Genomic DNA, 15,627 nt, shown 5'->3' with positions numbered 1-15,627 from the left:
AAGCGTCAAATAATGAACTCCTTGTTGACAATGCTAAGGCATTCTAGCGATTGTTGGATGATTCGAAACTTCCCTTGTACGATGGATACCAAATTTCAAAACTATCCACTTTACACAAATTAATTCACATAAAAAATGTTTGTCAATGGACCAACATGTTATTTGATTTATTATTAAAATTGCTCAAAGAGTAAATATTATCGGCTAATTATGAGTTGTTAACTTCATACTATGAGTGTAAGAAATTTATTAAAGACATTGGTTTAACGTATGACAAAATTGATGCGTGTAATAATGTTTGTGTGCTCTTCCGTAAAGAAGATAAAGATTTGGATGAGTGTAAAGTTTGTGGTGTGTCTAGATGGAAGATCAACCAAATAAGTGGTACGCATTGGAAAAGGTGAATGGAAAGTTCATTCCAAATAAAATCTACGATACTTCCCACTGCACTAAGGTTTCAAAGGTTGTACATGTGCTCCAAAAGTGCTCCTCAGATGACTTGACATAAAGATAATATTAAAGTTGACGATGAACTCTTAAGGCAACCAACTTATTCAATGACATGGACGTCCTTAGATGAAAAGTTCAAAGATTTCTCCTCCAAACCTCGGAACGTAAGACTTTCTCTCGCAAGTGATGGGTTCCAACCCTTTGCTAATGAAAAAATTCATATAGCATTTGGTCGGTTATTATTATCTCTTACAACGTCTCTCATACAATTTGTATGATAAAAATAACTTCATTCTTTCCTTGTTAATCCCCGAGCCAAAAAATCTTGGGAATTTGATTGACGTGTTTCTCTAACCATTCATTGACGAGCTAAAATTATGGCATACTGGTGTGATGACTCACGACGCAAGACATAAAGAATATTTCAATATGTTGGTATCTATGTTGTGGACTATTAATGATTTTCCGGTATATGTAAATTTATCTGGATGGAGTACGAAGGGTAAACTAAAATGTCTGTGTTGTAATAAGGATACAACTTTGTTGAGAATGATACACTTCTAAAAAGAGTGTTACATGAGTCATCGACGTTTCTTCCAACTACTCATCGTTGTCACATGGAAAGAGATTTGTTTGATGGTAATACAGAGTTAAGACCAGAACTTAATATTTTTTCTAGAACCGAATTATTAATAAAGACAAGATATTTGAAAGTCATGTGTTTGACTAAATATCATCCCCAAAAGGGAAAGATTTCACATTAATCTTGGGGTGATAATTGGAATAAACTCAGCATATTTTCAAGGCATAATATGGATGTGGTGCATATTGAGAAAATTTTATGATATCGTGTTAGGCACCATAATGGATTTTAAAGAAAAAATGTAGGATGGACTCAGAGCTCGTAAAGATTTGGAATTATTGAACATAAAACATTCATTACATCTCGTTCAGGTCAATGGTGTTCTTCAATGTCCGGAAGCTACATATGCACTTTCCTGAGATAAGAAGAAACGATTATGTATGTTTTTTTAAAGATGTAAAAAATCAAGAAGGGTTCCGCTCCAATATTAGAGGGTGCATAAACATAATTGATAAGAAAATTTTCAGATTGAAGAGTCACGAATGTCACATCCTATTATAGTATTTGATCTTACTTTCCACATGTGCTTTACTTCTGAATGATGTGTACGTTGCTCTAGTGCACTTGTCTAGGTTCTTTCGATTGTTGTGTCAAAAATTCTTAAATCGAGATGAATTGGAAGAGTTGCAAGATGGCATTGTTTTAACCCTTTGTAAATTTGAAAAGATATTTCCACCTTCATTATTTTATATAATGGTACATTTGTCTGTACACTTGGTCTTTGAGGCTTTTCTATGAGGGCATGTCCTGTATCATTCATTCTTTTATATAATGGTATATTTGTCTGTAGACTTGGCCTTTAAGGCTTTTTTAGGAGGGAATGTCCAGTATCGATGGATGTATTCAATTGAACAATATATAGGTTCCTTGAGAAAATACCTTCGGAACAAAAACTTTCCTGAAGTGTTAATTAGTGAGAGTTACATTTTGCACGAGAGTATGAGTTTATGTGCTCAATATTTCGAAGATAACGAGTCAATGGATATATCGATACAACTAACTTCAACACTTTCTATATTCTTAGAAATGAAAAATTTATCGATTGCAACACTTTACACATACGAACTGCGTGATTGGGAGCGTGCTCACGTATACATTTTGAGAAATTGTATGGAAGTCGAACAATATTACAAGTAAGAATTCATAAGATAATTAGTAACTAAGTATGAATTTTGTAATTAACTAAGTACAATTAAATTTTATTATATGCAGTGAATTCACGCAAGAGTTGACCGATACAGGGCGACTCAATCTTTCTAATCTTTAATGCGATAAACTTTACATAAGTTTTCTAGACGAAAGCGGAGCAATTGAATAATGAATCAGATGGAACTTTGAGTATTAATTTTTTTTTGGAATGGCCCGATAATTTATGATAGAAAGTATAATTTCTATAAAATAAATCGGCACAAGTTCAACACCGAGAAGCATGACGAAGGGTTAACCAAGAAAAATAGTGGCATCTGTGTAATTGGCAATAATGGGGTCGAAACGATAAATTAGTACAAGGTACTCATAGATATTATAGAAGTTTAGTATTTTGGTAGTAACCGAGTAATTCTTTTCAAGTGTAGATGGTTTGATGTAAAATCCAAAGACCGTGGTATAAAAATAGAAAATATGGGATTGTAAGTGATAATGTGAATAGATCATTAAGAACTTAGAGTCATGATTTGTTTTATAATAGTAAATCAAGCACACTAGGTTTTTTATGCTACGAATATGGCATCTAAATATAAATATAAAATTGTCACAAAGATAAATCCCCGTTATTCGAGCAACTAGACATATTTTATTTATGTGTGTCAAATATGATGACTTCTTTAAAATTTTAACTTTATTATTTTTTTAGATATCCTGGCACCTAAATAGGCTACAAGACGAGCAATATCGAGACATTTACACAATCTCCAAGCTCGTACAAATGATGTACAGTTCGATGATCCTATGAACATTATGGGATCACTTCATGATATTAAGAGACTAGATAATCTAGATTCTAGAATTCCTAAGGATTCCAGCATTCTCGAGGATTCCCTTATTCTCGAGACTATGGGTAGTTAATTATAACTTATACGTGATTTTTAGGATCTAGATCACGGCTGGCGAACCGGGGTTGGCCGGTTAACGCGTTTCACCTAAAGGTTGGTGTTTAATCCGGTTAGAGATTAACAATGGGGTTTCAATACTAGAAAAAACTGTCACAAATCCTTGAACCGAGTTCAAGTGCGGAAGTGGTTTGTTTCAGGTTGAAGCAGCACGCACACATGGTGAATAGGACCGGATTTGGATAAAGTCGGTTTGGAGTTTGGTGGGTCGGTTTGTGATTCAGTAAGTCGGTTTAGGTAGGATTGGTTGAAATGTAAAGCCAGCAGAAAGTAAATAACAAGACAGGTTTTTTATGGATGTTCGGAGATAAAACTCTTACGTCACCCCTTCCTCTCGAAACCGCAAAAAGGATATTCACTAAGGAATACACAAACACAATATCCGATCGAGACTTATTTGCTGCTCAATAAACACTCGTACAATTCTCACCGGAATTGTAATCTTACTTCAAATACACACTTGAGCTCTTTTAGCTTAGAGAGATAAACACAACTTATAACTTGGTTGTTGTAACTACTAAAACTCTTAAATGTTGTCTCTTGTAACTTGTGACTTGTAACTTCAGAACTGGTAACTGCGTTTACTCCTCTTCAGCTCCTTCTTTTATAGGTGAAATGTGCCAACGGTCACATTTATTTTCCTTGAATCTGATTGGTTGAGCAGAGGTTCAGTAATTCAGACCTGGCGGTTTAGGCTTCCAGTGCGTAGGTCAAACCGGCTAGGTTTGTCTTTTACTTAATGTAGCACTTGTCGGTTTGACAGTTGCCTGCACCTGGAATGTTGCGCCTCTAACTTATCCCAGAATGGAAAGATCTTCTTCAGGTGGTTTTCTGCAGCCTGCAGAGTATCCTCAAACTTGTATGAATAGGGCAATGTTACAGTTTGTCTCTTTGGTATCATCTTCTACAGATACTCAAAGTGTCTGTTTGCACCGGTCTTGTTTTCCTGATTGGTTAGGTTCTTGGCCGGTTGTGTTGCTTGACCGGTTAGATTTCTTGACCGATCCTGATTCTTTAGCCGTTCCTGCATAGGAAGTTTGTTTTTGTTAAGTTCTATTTAACCGGTTTAATTTTATCTAACAGTGATATTCAAATGATTATATAAATTTTAACAAATATTGTTTCACTGTTATTTTGACGAGGAAATGACGAGGGAAGGGTTCTCGGGAAAATGGATCTGAGGAGAATATGGGATTGGAGTTTAGGGAGATGGATGGAAAGTCCACATGCGATAACACCTTCTACTAGTCTCGGTATATGGGAAACATTGTCCGTAATCCCAGGGTGGTGCCATATTGTTTAAAAAGTTGGTTTGATCTATCACATTCTCAATTAAACCATATATGGCCGTCTATCTCCATTAGTTTGATATTTTTTAACGTGTAATCTTATAATTTGATGCTTTCATAATCTTAATATCTTTTGTTCTTTATAAGGATCCTTTCAAGTCTACAACATGCTATGAGATTGACTCCTACAAATATAGGGTGATGCCACAAGTTAAGAAAGAATGTGATAAGTGGAGATATACGAACAAGACACTCTACATCCAATGATATAATGACGACGATGAGAGAATCAAACTAAACCCTCCTCCTGAATTCGATTTCCAAGATAGGAATTATCTCCTTGTCCATCACTACTTTACAGTTGAATATAAGGTATACTAGTCATTTATAACTCATTATATATTTAATCGACTACTAACTAACAACTATAACTATCTAATCATTGCAGAATAAAAGTACAACTAACGCTAGCAATTGATCAAAGTTGATAAACTCTCACCACACCGGTAGTAGACCATTTTCGCAAGTGAAGCGGGAGATTGGACACGCCCCTAGTTAAGTTTTAGTAATAGTACTAAATTTTCATAATATCTAACAGATGATATATATGTTATTTGTACAGGAGATGGAGATTGGGCACTTCCCTAGTTATGTAGACTTTTTTTACAAACGCATAATATGAGAACGATCACTGAGGATCTGACTCCCGTGCCTTCTCTACATGTTCAACAGACCGTCGTAAGTTGTAATCCTTTTTATTGTTTTAGTTTGCATGTCTAAGTTTATAATTACTAACAATATTGTAAATGATTGTCGACTGTGATGCGCAAGCGGCTAACAACAAACCTTAATATGTCGTTGTTTGATGTGTATGTGGCTGTTGTTGGACCATAGGGACACAGGAGGGTGACGGGGATGGGATCGGGAATACGTCCAACACACCTTAGAGAGGATCAATGGGGAAGTTCTTCCTCGAGTGTCAATAGATCATGTGTGTCTCAACGTCAATAGACAAAATCGCTAATTGAGGAGAACAGGAAAATGCAAGAATTAGATTGAAGAGATGCGCCACAACATGGATGTCAAATGGAAGAGATGAGAACACAATAGGAACGTCAAATTGAAGAGATACGCGCACAGTAGGAACGTGAAATGGAAGACATGTGTGCGATAATGCGTGCACAACAAGAGGCTATACAGACGCTTATGTCTAGGATGCCCCCTCCTCTCCCCGATCAGTAGTGATTGACATACGATTTGAAATTTTTGTATTAATACGATTTGAGATTTTTATTGAATTTGAAATTGATTTTTATTTATGAATGGTTTTTTTTGCTAATATTAGTACAACAACATATGAAACAGGTTTAATAAAATTCAAAAAAATGTCAAAAATACGAGAGAAAACATTATCAACATCGACGTTAGGGAGTACCGACGTTAATAAAGAATATATTAACTTTGGTGAATGTCGACGTTAATAATAGAAAGCAAATGTTCCAAAAACCCGAGAGCAAGAATTATCGACGTCAGCGTTAGGGAAGCACTAATGTTAACGGAGAACAACATTAATGTCGACGTTAAGATAATGTCGACATTGATGAAGAACAACATTAACGTTGACGTTAGGGGAGTGTCGACGTTGATGAAGAACAACATTAATGTCAGCGTTAGGGGAGCACCGACCTTGATGAAGAACAACATTAATGTCGGCGCTCCCCTAATACCGACATTAATAGTAGAATTAGAAAGGATTATCAACGTCGGTGTTAGGGGATATTGCTGTGGTTAAAAATAATTATCTTTTAACGACCAACTTTTTAGCGACAAAGATCGACGGTTTTATTCGTCGACGCTAATAACTATTAATGACGACATTCGGTCTTTTAGCGACGGTGTATGCTGTCTCTAATAGTATATTTTTCAATAGTGAAAACAAACCCAATAACATTAATAATAAATATATTTGTCTCATTTTTATCTATTTATGGGCCTATTTATTTATTTGTGTCATTTGGGTTTTATTTTAAAATTGTTTAGAACTTATTCATTTTGGAATCTAATTGATACAACACTATTTTCAAAATAATTTTTTTATTTTAAATACTATGAAATTAGTACGTATAGGAATTTTAGAAAATAATTTATATATTTAGAATTATTAAAAAATATATATAAATTGAAAAGTGAAAAACGAGTGTTTATATAATGTCTCTCTTGAAACAAAATTTGAAACCTTTAAGTTTAGAAAAATGCATATACAAGCTAATTAATAAGGATAAATTTGAATCTCTAAATTTATAATTTTCTAAAACTTTTTATTTGTTCACTAAAACATTGTAAATTTAAAAAGGTGAAGTAGATGACACTCATATTTAACTACACTTCCAACCTTACTTTAGCTTGCTTTAGCTTGGTAGTTATTAGAGGACATTTTACTATTTAGGGAGTGTTTGGCTTATTTTTAACATTTCACTCTTTTTTGTGTCCATAATTGAAAAATATGAAATTGATTTATTTATTCTCACAAAAATAAGTTGTGATTATAAAATTTTGAAATTCTTTTTTCTAAATTTCAAATTTAACCTTCTTTCAAAGCATTTATTTTATTTTTAGACTACTCTTATAATGCTTAGCTTTTAGGATAAGACTTACGCTAGATCCTTAGAACGGATGGACATGATTAATAACGAATAAAAAATGTTTTTTTTATTTTTTTTTTGAAAAAATTGCTAAATATTTTGTAGTAATTAATGACAGCTTGTTTTAGGACGGGCACATGAGACATAACATTGATGCCTTCTTAAGTATAACCGTATATCGAACCCGAATCCTTTAAAAAATATCTCTTTTCAAATAACATTATTACACGCTCAATATTTTCTTTTTCTAATTTTGTGGGAAAAAATAGGTGAGGTCTCTTAATGAACCGAAATTTTTCAAAAAGAGCCAATCAATTTATATAATTATTTCAAAACTCAAAGATTTTTAATTATTTATTTCTTCGAAAAGATTGGACAGATTTTTAATGGTACAAAAGTAATAAATAAAACAATAAGTTAAACTTTTTACAACTAGGAAGATCCCGTGCGATACACACGGATAAAAATATATTTTTACAACATCCTGCGTTCATCAAATTTGGTGTTGAATTTAAAATATAAAGTGTTATTAATTTAGTTGGTTAAAGAGTTATATTTATTTTGTTAGGTTGCGAGTTCGAAACATATCTAAAACATTTTTAATTTTATTTTTAACCATTTTACGTTTATGACGGGTCAACCCAGAATCCGACCCAAATATCCATTTACTCTCACATATATATCCAAATTAACCACAGCACTCGACCCGGCAATCCGGACACTTTCAAAATTAAGCATCATTATATATATATATATATATATATATATATATATATATATATATATATATATATATATATATATATATATATATATATATATATATTAGTTAGTTTAAAATGTCCCGCATTCATCACATTTGGTATTGAATTTAAACTATAATGTGTTATTAGCCTAGTTGGTTAAGGAGTTGTACTTATTTTGTTAGATTGCGAGTTCGAAACATATCTATAGATTTTTAATTTTATCTTTAACCGTTTTACGTTTATGGACGGGTCAACCCGGAATCCGACCCAAGTATCCATTTACTCTCACATATATATCCAAATTAACCACATCTCTCGACCCGATAATCCGAACTATTTCAAAATTAAGTATCATTATATATATATAGATAGATAGATTAGTTAGCTAAAAATGTCACGTGTTCATCAAATGGTGTTAAATTTAAAAAGTGTTATTAGCCTATTAGGTTAAAGAGTTGTACTTGTTTTGTTAGGTTGCGAGTTCGAAACGTACCTATAGCATTTTTAATTTTATATTTAATCGAATCTGACCCAAGTATCCATTTTCTTTCACATATATATCCAAATTAACCACAGCTCTCGACCCGGTAATCCGACACTTTCAAAATTAAGTATCATTATATATATATAGATTATGTTTGGATTATCTGTTACACATCAACATAATTTGTTGAACATATTCCAAAATAATACTCTATGCATCTAAGTATATTTACAATATATTGTTTAACAGTTTTTTTAATTGCACAATGTTAGTTAAAATACATGTTTTAATTTGTAATTCTTTTTTATAATTATAATTCATAATTTTTTGTTTTTCTTGTAAAATTGTGTTACAATGTCAAGCTATACTTGAATTCCCATTTCTAGCACTATTTTAGAATTTAGTTGGATAATAATATATTGTTTTATTAATTAATGATATAAGCAATATATGGAATGGAGTGGCATGGTTTAAGGGACTTTCAAACTAGAGACGAATACAAATTATTTAGTTTGTCCCTTTCTCGTGAATGCAGAAGACCGGTAATGTGGAATTAAACGTAGTATAAGAGTTAGGTTGATAGCATCCAAAATTTACCCCCCAGCTTCCCAACTGCTGATTCTTTAACATTTATTTCCCCAGCTAGCTATAGCTTATTGTCTTCTTCCTCTATCCTTTAGTTATAAAAATCATTTAATTAAATGTTAAAAACTAAATGAAATTCTTCGGTTTAGAAATCGCAATATAATATTCAAAGATAATTCGTATATAAATATATAGTAGCGGACCCATAAATGTTTTCTCGTGGGGCCAAATACATAGTAACATAGATTTTTTGGCGATCAAATAAATACATTTTCTAATTAAAATTTTACACAAAATACTAATAAGCACAATTATTAAATTATTCTTGTCCATGAGTCGGTATAAAAGAAGACAAATTTATTCTACGAGATTCCATTTGTTGAAAATATTGTAATATTGGCTCATTTTCAATTGTTGAGAAAATATCTTTCTCAACATATACAACTAAACTATCATTCATTCATTCATCTCCCATTCGATTACGCAAATCAGTCTTCACGGTCTTCATTGCAGAAAAAACTCTTTCAACGGATGCAGTTGCAACTGGTAAAACTAAAGTCAACTCTATCAATCAATAAACTAATGGAAAGACTATATGTTTTTTCGGTTGCAACCAATTTCTGAGCAAAAATTCTCAAGTCTTCAATTGAAGAAAATTGAGGATCATCACGCAAATTAAATAAGTAAACCCGAAGTTGTTGTTCCAAAAATAAATAATCACTGCCTGTGAAATCTTCAGAATAAAGTTTGGCAAGACGAATGAGTTTACAAATATCAAATTTGGAGAATGAATTTCTGGGATGAAGACATGATATGCAGCCAAGTAATTCTGTATTAAATTCTGAAAAACGATTATTCATTTCTTGCATAATCAAGTCAACAACCTAGCATTAAATAATAAATAATAACTATTAATAGATAATAAATAATAACTATTAATAGATAAGAAATAATATTTATTATACCTGACAAAAGATTTCCACACGATAATGATGAAGATTAGTGATGAGTTCCCATTTTCCTCTTCACCTACCATTGCTATCAATTATCATATGCTCATTCATATCAAGTATTGAGATCGAGTATAATTGACAAAAACTGTTAACTTGGTCCAAAATATCATGCCATCCATCTTCTCTAAATTTTTGTAATTGATTTTTCGAACTCGCAATCAATGACATGGCTTGAACTATATTTTGATCTTCTCTTTGTAGACAATGTGATAACTCACTTGTAATTCCCAATAATGTTTCATCAAATGCAACATAAAAACAACTTCATAAAAAATTAACTATATAAAAAAATATGAAAATCTAATTTAATAGATTTCAGCCTAGTTTTATGAGAATACAAAAAAATATATATATAAATAAGAACAAAAATACAAAAACGTGATAAACATATATTATCAAGTAAATATACACTCGAGATTACAATTATAGATTATTATTAATGCATATAAAAATAATATATCAAATTCTTTATTTTAATACCGAACAAAACCTATGTAACTATTTTAACTTATTTATTAATATAAATTTATATTTTCTTATAAATTTTTGAAATAGTTTAAAATTAAGAAATATAAAATACTATTATTATTTTAATTTTTATATTTTACCCTTATAAGTAATTTGTATTATTAATTATATTGAAATAAGTAAAAAATAATGTATAATTATTATCTAAATATAATTTTAAAATAAAATATATTATTATATGATTTACATTATTATATATATATATTTTTTATACTTTATTTATATAAATAAATCTTATTTATATATTAATTAAAATTTATGTATTATTATAAATATTTGTATATTAGAAAATTTTGTTAGTATAAAATAAAATATTAATAATAATTATTTTAATAAAATTATATTTAAAATTAAAATAATATAATTATGAATTAGTTTATAGATAAATTATATTTTAAAATATAATAAATAAATTAAAGGTGAGGTCATGGTTTGATCACATAACCTCAGTTTCACCATTAGTTACAGGACTAAGAGTTACTTGTCAAATATATATATAAAAACAAATTATTTTAAGGTTGGGGAGGCCCGGCCCAAGGCCTCCCCTTTATGTCCGCCACTGTATGTATATATATATATATATTCATTTTCTCACTAGCCTTTAAAACTACTATTTCTTAGAAAACAAAGAATGTTTCTAAGATTTTATTTATTAATTTTTAGTTTCATACATGTTTTATTTTTAGATAGAAAGTTTGTGTTAGATATGACTCATATATATTTCTATGGAAGTAAAGTTGATTGTTGGTGTATGGTAAGTTTAGTTTTTGTGATTTTTTATGAATATAAATCGAGACATTGTATCCTAAAATGTACTTTGGCAATTATTTCATGAACTACTTTTTTTTTTAGAATGTAATATTTATTGGACTAACTTTGTTAAATCTTGTAATCTTACTATATATATCTTTATAATTTTAAACTAGGGTTATGAGATTTCTCAATATATGGTATTAGATAATATTTTGAAAATAATTTTAACTAATCCATTTGTGAAAAGGTTTACAACAACCATAATCACCATTGAAGAACAATTGTTGCTTTATGTATGAGTTTGACTTAATCAATCAAATTAGCTTATTTATTATAAACTTTGCGATTTTATTTTTTAATGACTTTGAGCATATGTGTATGTATTTAAACTTATCTTTTAAATGACTTGAACATGTGTGAAGATATATGTGATGATTGTTGTGTAACTCATAAATTTATTGATGGTGTTGTTAACTTTTTGGTGAAATTAGAATCTCACATCGGAAGATGATAGGAGTGTGGAAAGTTTCTTAGTCTATAAAAGAAACTCTCCTACCTTTAATTTTATGCCACCAATATCTGTATCTCTTGTTCTTTATTAATTGATAACGTTAGTGTTCGGAGATGTAGACATCATTTGGTCGAACTATGTTATCGAATTCTTTAGTGTGTTATGTCTTTTTATTTTTATTTTATCTATTAGTTTTCCACAATAAATGTTATCAAAGCCAAAGATTTTTAATAAGCATGCCCACTAGGTCTTCAAAGAGGGGAATCAACATCTTCTTCATCTTGGATGAGGACCCGGATGTCGAATTTGATATTGTTGTGGAAATATTTGATAGTACTAGGCATTTTGGCATGTGAAAAGGTGATGTTTTAGATTTTATTTTCCAACAGGGTCTAGATGTAGCTATTGATATTAAAAGGGTAGATGATATAGAAGAAAAAGGATGGAAGATCCTAAATCGATTGGCATGCAGAAAAAATTTGATTGTGCATGTCTAAAGAGCAGGCGAATGTCTTTTATAAAAAAACTTCTACACATAAATTATGGCAAGCATTGGAGGAAAAAATTCATAAAAAGAATTGTAAGAATAAACTCCTTATGAAAAAATGTTTGTTCCGGTTTGATTACTAGTCATGTAACACCATGAATGAATACGCCACTAAGCTTAATCAATTAGTAATAACTCTTTTAAATTTGTATATAAAATTTGAGGAGGAAGATTTGGATTTAATATTGTTATCGTCAATTCCTGATAAATTTGAAAATTTAGAAACAACATTACATCATAAAAAGGGAATTGTATCTCTTAATGCTATAAGTTTTATTTTTTATAGTCTCAAATTGAGAAACCATGATAAATGGAAAAACAAAATAGTTATAGAATATGAAGCATTGATGACAAGGGACTGTCAACAAAGTAAAACCAAAGGGAGAGGAGAAAAATCTGAAAGAATAATTTATGAAGATTAATGTGCTTTATGTCGTGAGAAAGGACATAAGAAGAAAAACTGTCCAAAGTTGAATAAGAAAGAGATTGATCCTAAAGATGCAAATGTTGCGAAAAACAAAAGTGATACAAATTCATACTTTATTTTGACGATGTCACCCACAACATCACATCATTATGCGGGGATATTGGACTCATCATACACTTATCATATGACACCAGTTCAGAAGTGGCTCTTTGACTTTAAAGAATCGGATGGAGGAATTATTTACATGGAAAATGATAATACATGTAAAAAAAAGAGATAGGTTCAATTAAGCTGACAAATGATGATGGATCTACCAAAATTGTGAGAGATGTTTGGTACAAACTAAATATGAAAAGGAATCTCATTTCTTTGGGGTCTTAGAGTCAAAAGTCCAGCATATGAGTATGGAAAATAGAATTCTTAAAGTGGTATATGTAGAACTAGTGATATTGAAAGTTATTAGGAAAATTAATAATTTGTATTTCTATCAAGGTAGTACAGTAGTAGTTGTATCAATTTTCTACAATAGAAAGGAATCAAAAGTAACAAAGCTATGGAATGTGTGTTTCGGACATGCTAGTGAAAAATCTATGCAAAATCTTGTTAAACAATAATGGTTGAAAGGTAAAAAAGTTTGTAAACTAGATTTTTGTGAACAATGTGTTATGGGAAACAAATGCGAGTAAAATTGCACTACTATCTATAATACCAAGGGTATTTTGAACTATGTGCACTAAAATGCTTAAGGATTTGCCAAGATTCTATCTCTTGGAGATATAAATTATTTTATTAATTTTGTTGATGATTTTTCGAGAATAATATGGATGTTTACTATGAAAAACAAAGATGAAGTATTTGCGATTTTCCTTAAATGGAAAACTCAAGATGAAAACCAGACAAGAAGAAAGATCAAATTTCTCTGAACTAATGACAGTGGAGAATATAAAAATGATCAATTCCAGAAGTTATGCCAAGAGTGGTATAATTCAACATTTCACAGCCATAAATAACAACACGGTAGATTTGAGTATCGAAATGTTTGAACAGGATATTGGTGGATAAAGTTTGTTGTATGTTGTTTAATGCTGGGTTAATTTAGAAATTTTGGGCAAAAGTTGTGACATACGCTCAACATTTGGTAAATTGACTACCATCATCCGCACTTGGTGGCAAGACTCCATTAGAGATATGGTCTAGAAAACTTATAAATGATTATAATTCTTTGTATATTTTTGGTTCTATGAAATATTATTATGTAGTTGAATCAAAGTTCGATCTACGAATAAAGAAAACTCTATTTATGAGATTTAATATTGGAGTTAAAGGTTATTGTCTTAAATTTTTGGATGCAAAGAAAATCATTATCAGTAGAAATGTTACTTATGAAGAATATTCAATGTTGAATAAGGTAACACCAGACTAGAATGATTGTACTTTACATAAAGTGAAATTTGAGTAGATAAATATAACACAAACTACAAGTGATTCTCTGACAGCAGACGAATGATCAATTGTGGAAGATGTTCCAACCCAAGAACCCTCCCAACAACGTGAATCAATTGTGATGAACATACCAAGACGGGTTATTCAAAAACCAACTCAGTTTATTGGCATGGAAGCCTATGTATTTCTAGCCGTAAATAATGTTCTATCCACTTTTTTAGATATCATTCGAAGTACTAAAAATAGAAAATGGAAATGTGATATGGAATACGAGATGCAATCACTTTAGAAGAATGAGACATGAAATTTGATGCATCTACCAAAAGGGAAAATTTTATTGGTTTAAATGGATCTTTGCAAAGAAATAAGGATTTCCTTAAACAAATGATGTTTGTTATAAGGCATGAGTCGATTATAATGAGGTATTGTTTCCCGTTGTTAAACACTCTTCTATTAGAATTTTGTTGACCTTTGCAACAAAGATGAATTTAGAGCTAGCTCAACTAGATGTGAATACCATATTCATACACGGTCATTTGAAGGAGGAAATCTACACATCTCAACTAGATGGATTCAAAGTTGTTGATAAAGAAAATTGAATTTGCAAGTAGAACAAATCATTGTACATGTTGAAGCAATAGTCGAGACAATAATATATACGTCTTGACAAGTTTATGATGAACCACATGTATACACAAGAAGCAAATACGATACCTATGTGTATTTGAGAAAACTACAAGATATGTCTTATATCTATCTACTCTTGTAAATTGATAATATATTGATAGCATCAAAGATCCAAGATGAAATTGACAAATTGAAAGCTTTAAAGAGTTTAAGATGAAAGATTTGGAAGAAACCAAGAAATTTTTTTATATGGAGATAAATAAGGATAGAAAAAGAGGGAAGATTTGCCTAGCACAAAACAAATATTTAAAGAAGGTACTACAACAATTTGGCATTAATAAAGATGTAAAACTTGTAAGTACTCCACTTTCTCGTCATTTTAAACTTAACATCCAGTTATCACTAGAGACAGATGTATAACAATAATAAATGGAAAAAATCTCATATACAAATACAGTTTGAAGCTTATATGTACGAGACCTGATATTTTAGAAGTAGTTGGTGTTGTGAGCTGATACATGCATGATCCAGGTAAGGAATATTAGCAAGCGATAAAATGCATTCTACGATATATCCAAAATACTATAGATCCTCGTTTAATATTTGAGAATGATAGATCATTTGTTCAATGTGAAATTGGATATTATGGTTATGATTATGCTTTGTCAACTGGCTATTTGTTCACGCTAACCAAAGTGCCAATAAGTTGGAAATCTACTTTATAGTCAACAGATGTCTTGTCTACTATAGAAACAAAGTATATGAAAATTATTGAGGTTGTAAAGGAGGTAATTTGGCTTTAAGGATGGTTAAAATACTTTGGAATTGGTC

Source organism: Impatiens glandulifera, chromosome 6 (genome assembly GCF_907164915.1).
Source record: "Impatiens glandulifera chromosome 6, dImpGla2.1, whole genome shotgun sequence".
Classification (NCBI taxonomy): Eukaryota; Viridiplantae; Streptophyta; class Magnoliopsida; order Ericales; family Balsaminaceae; genus Impatiens; species Impatiens glandulifera.
Note: the sequence above shows the minus strand (reverse complement) of the source record.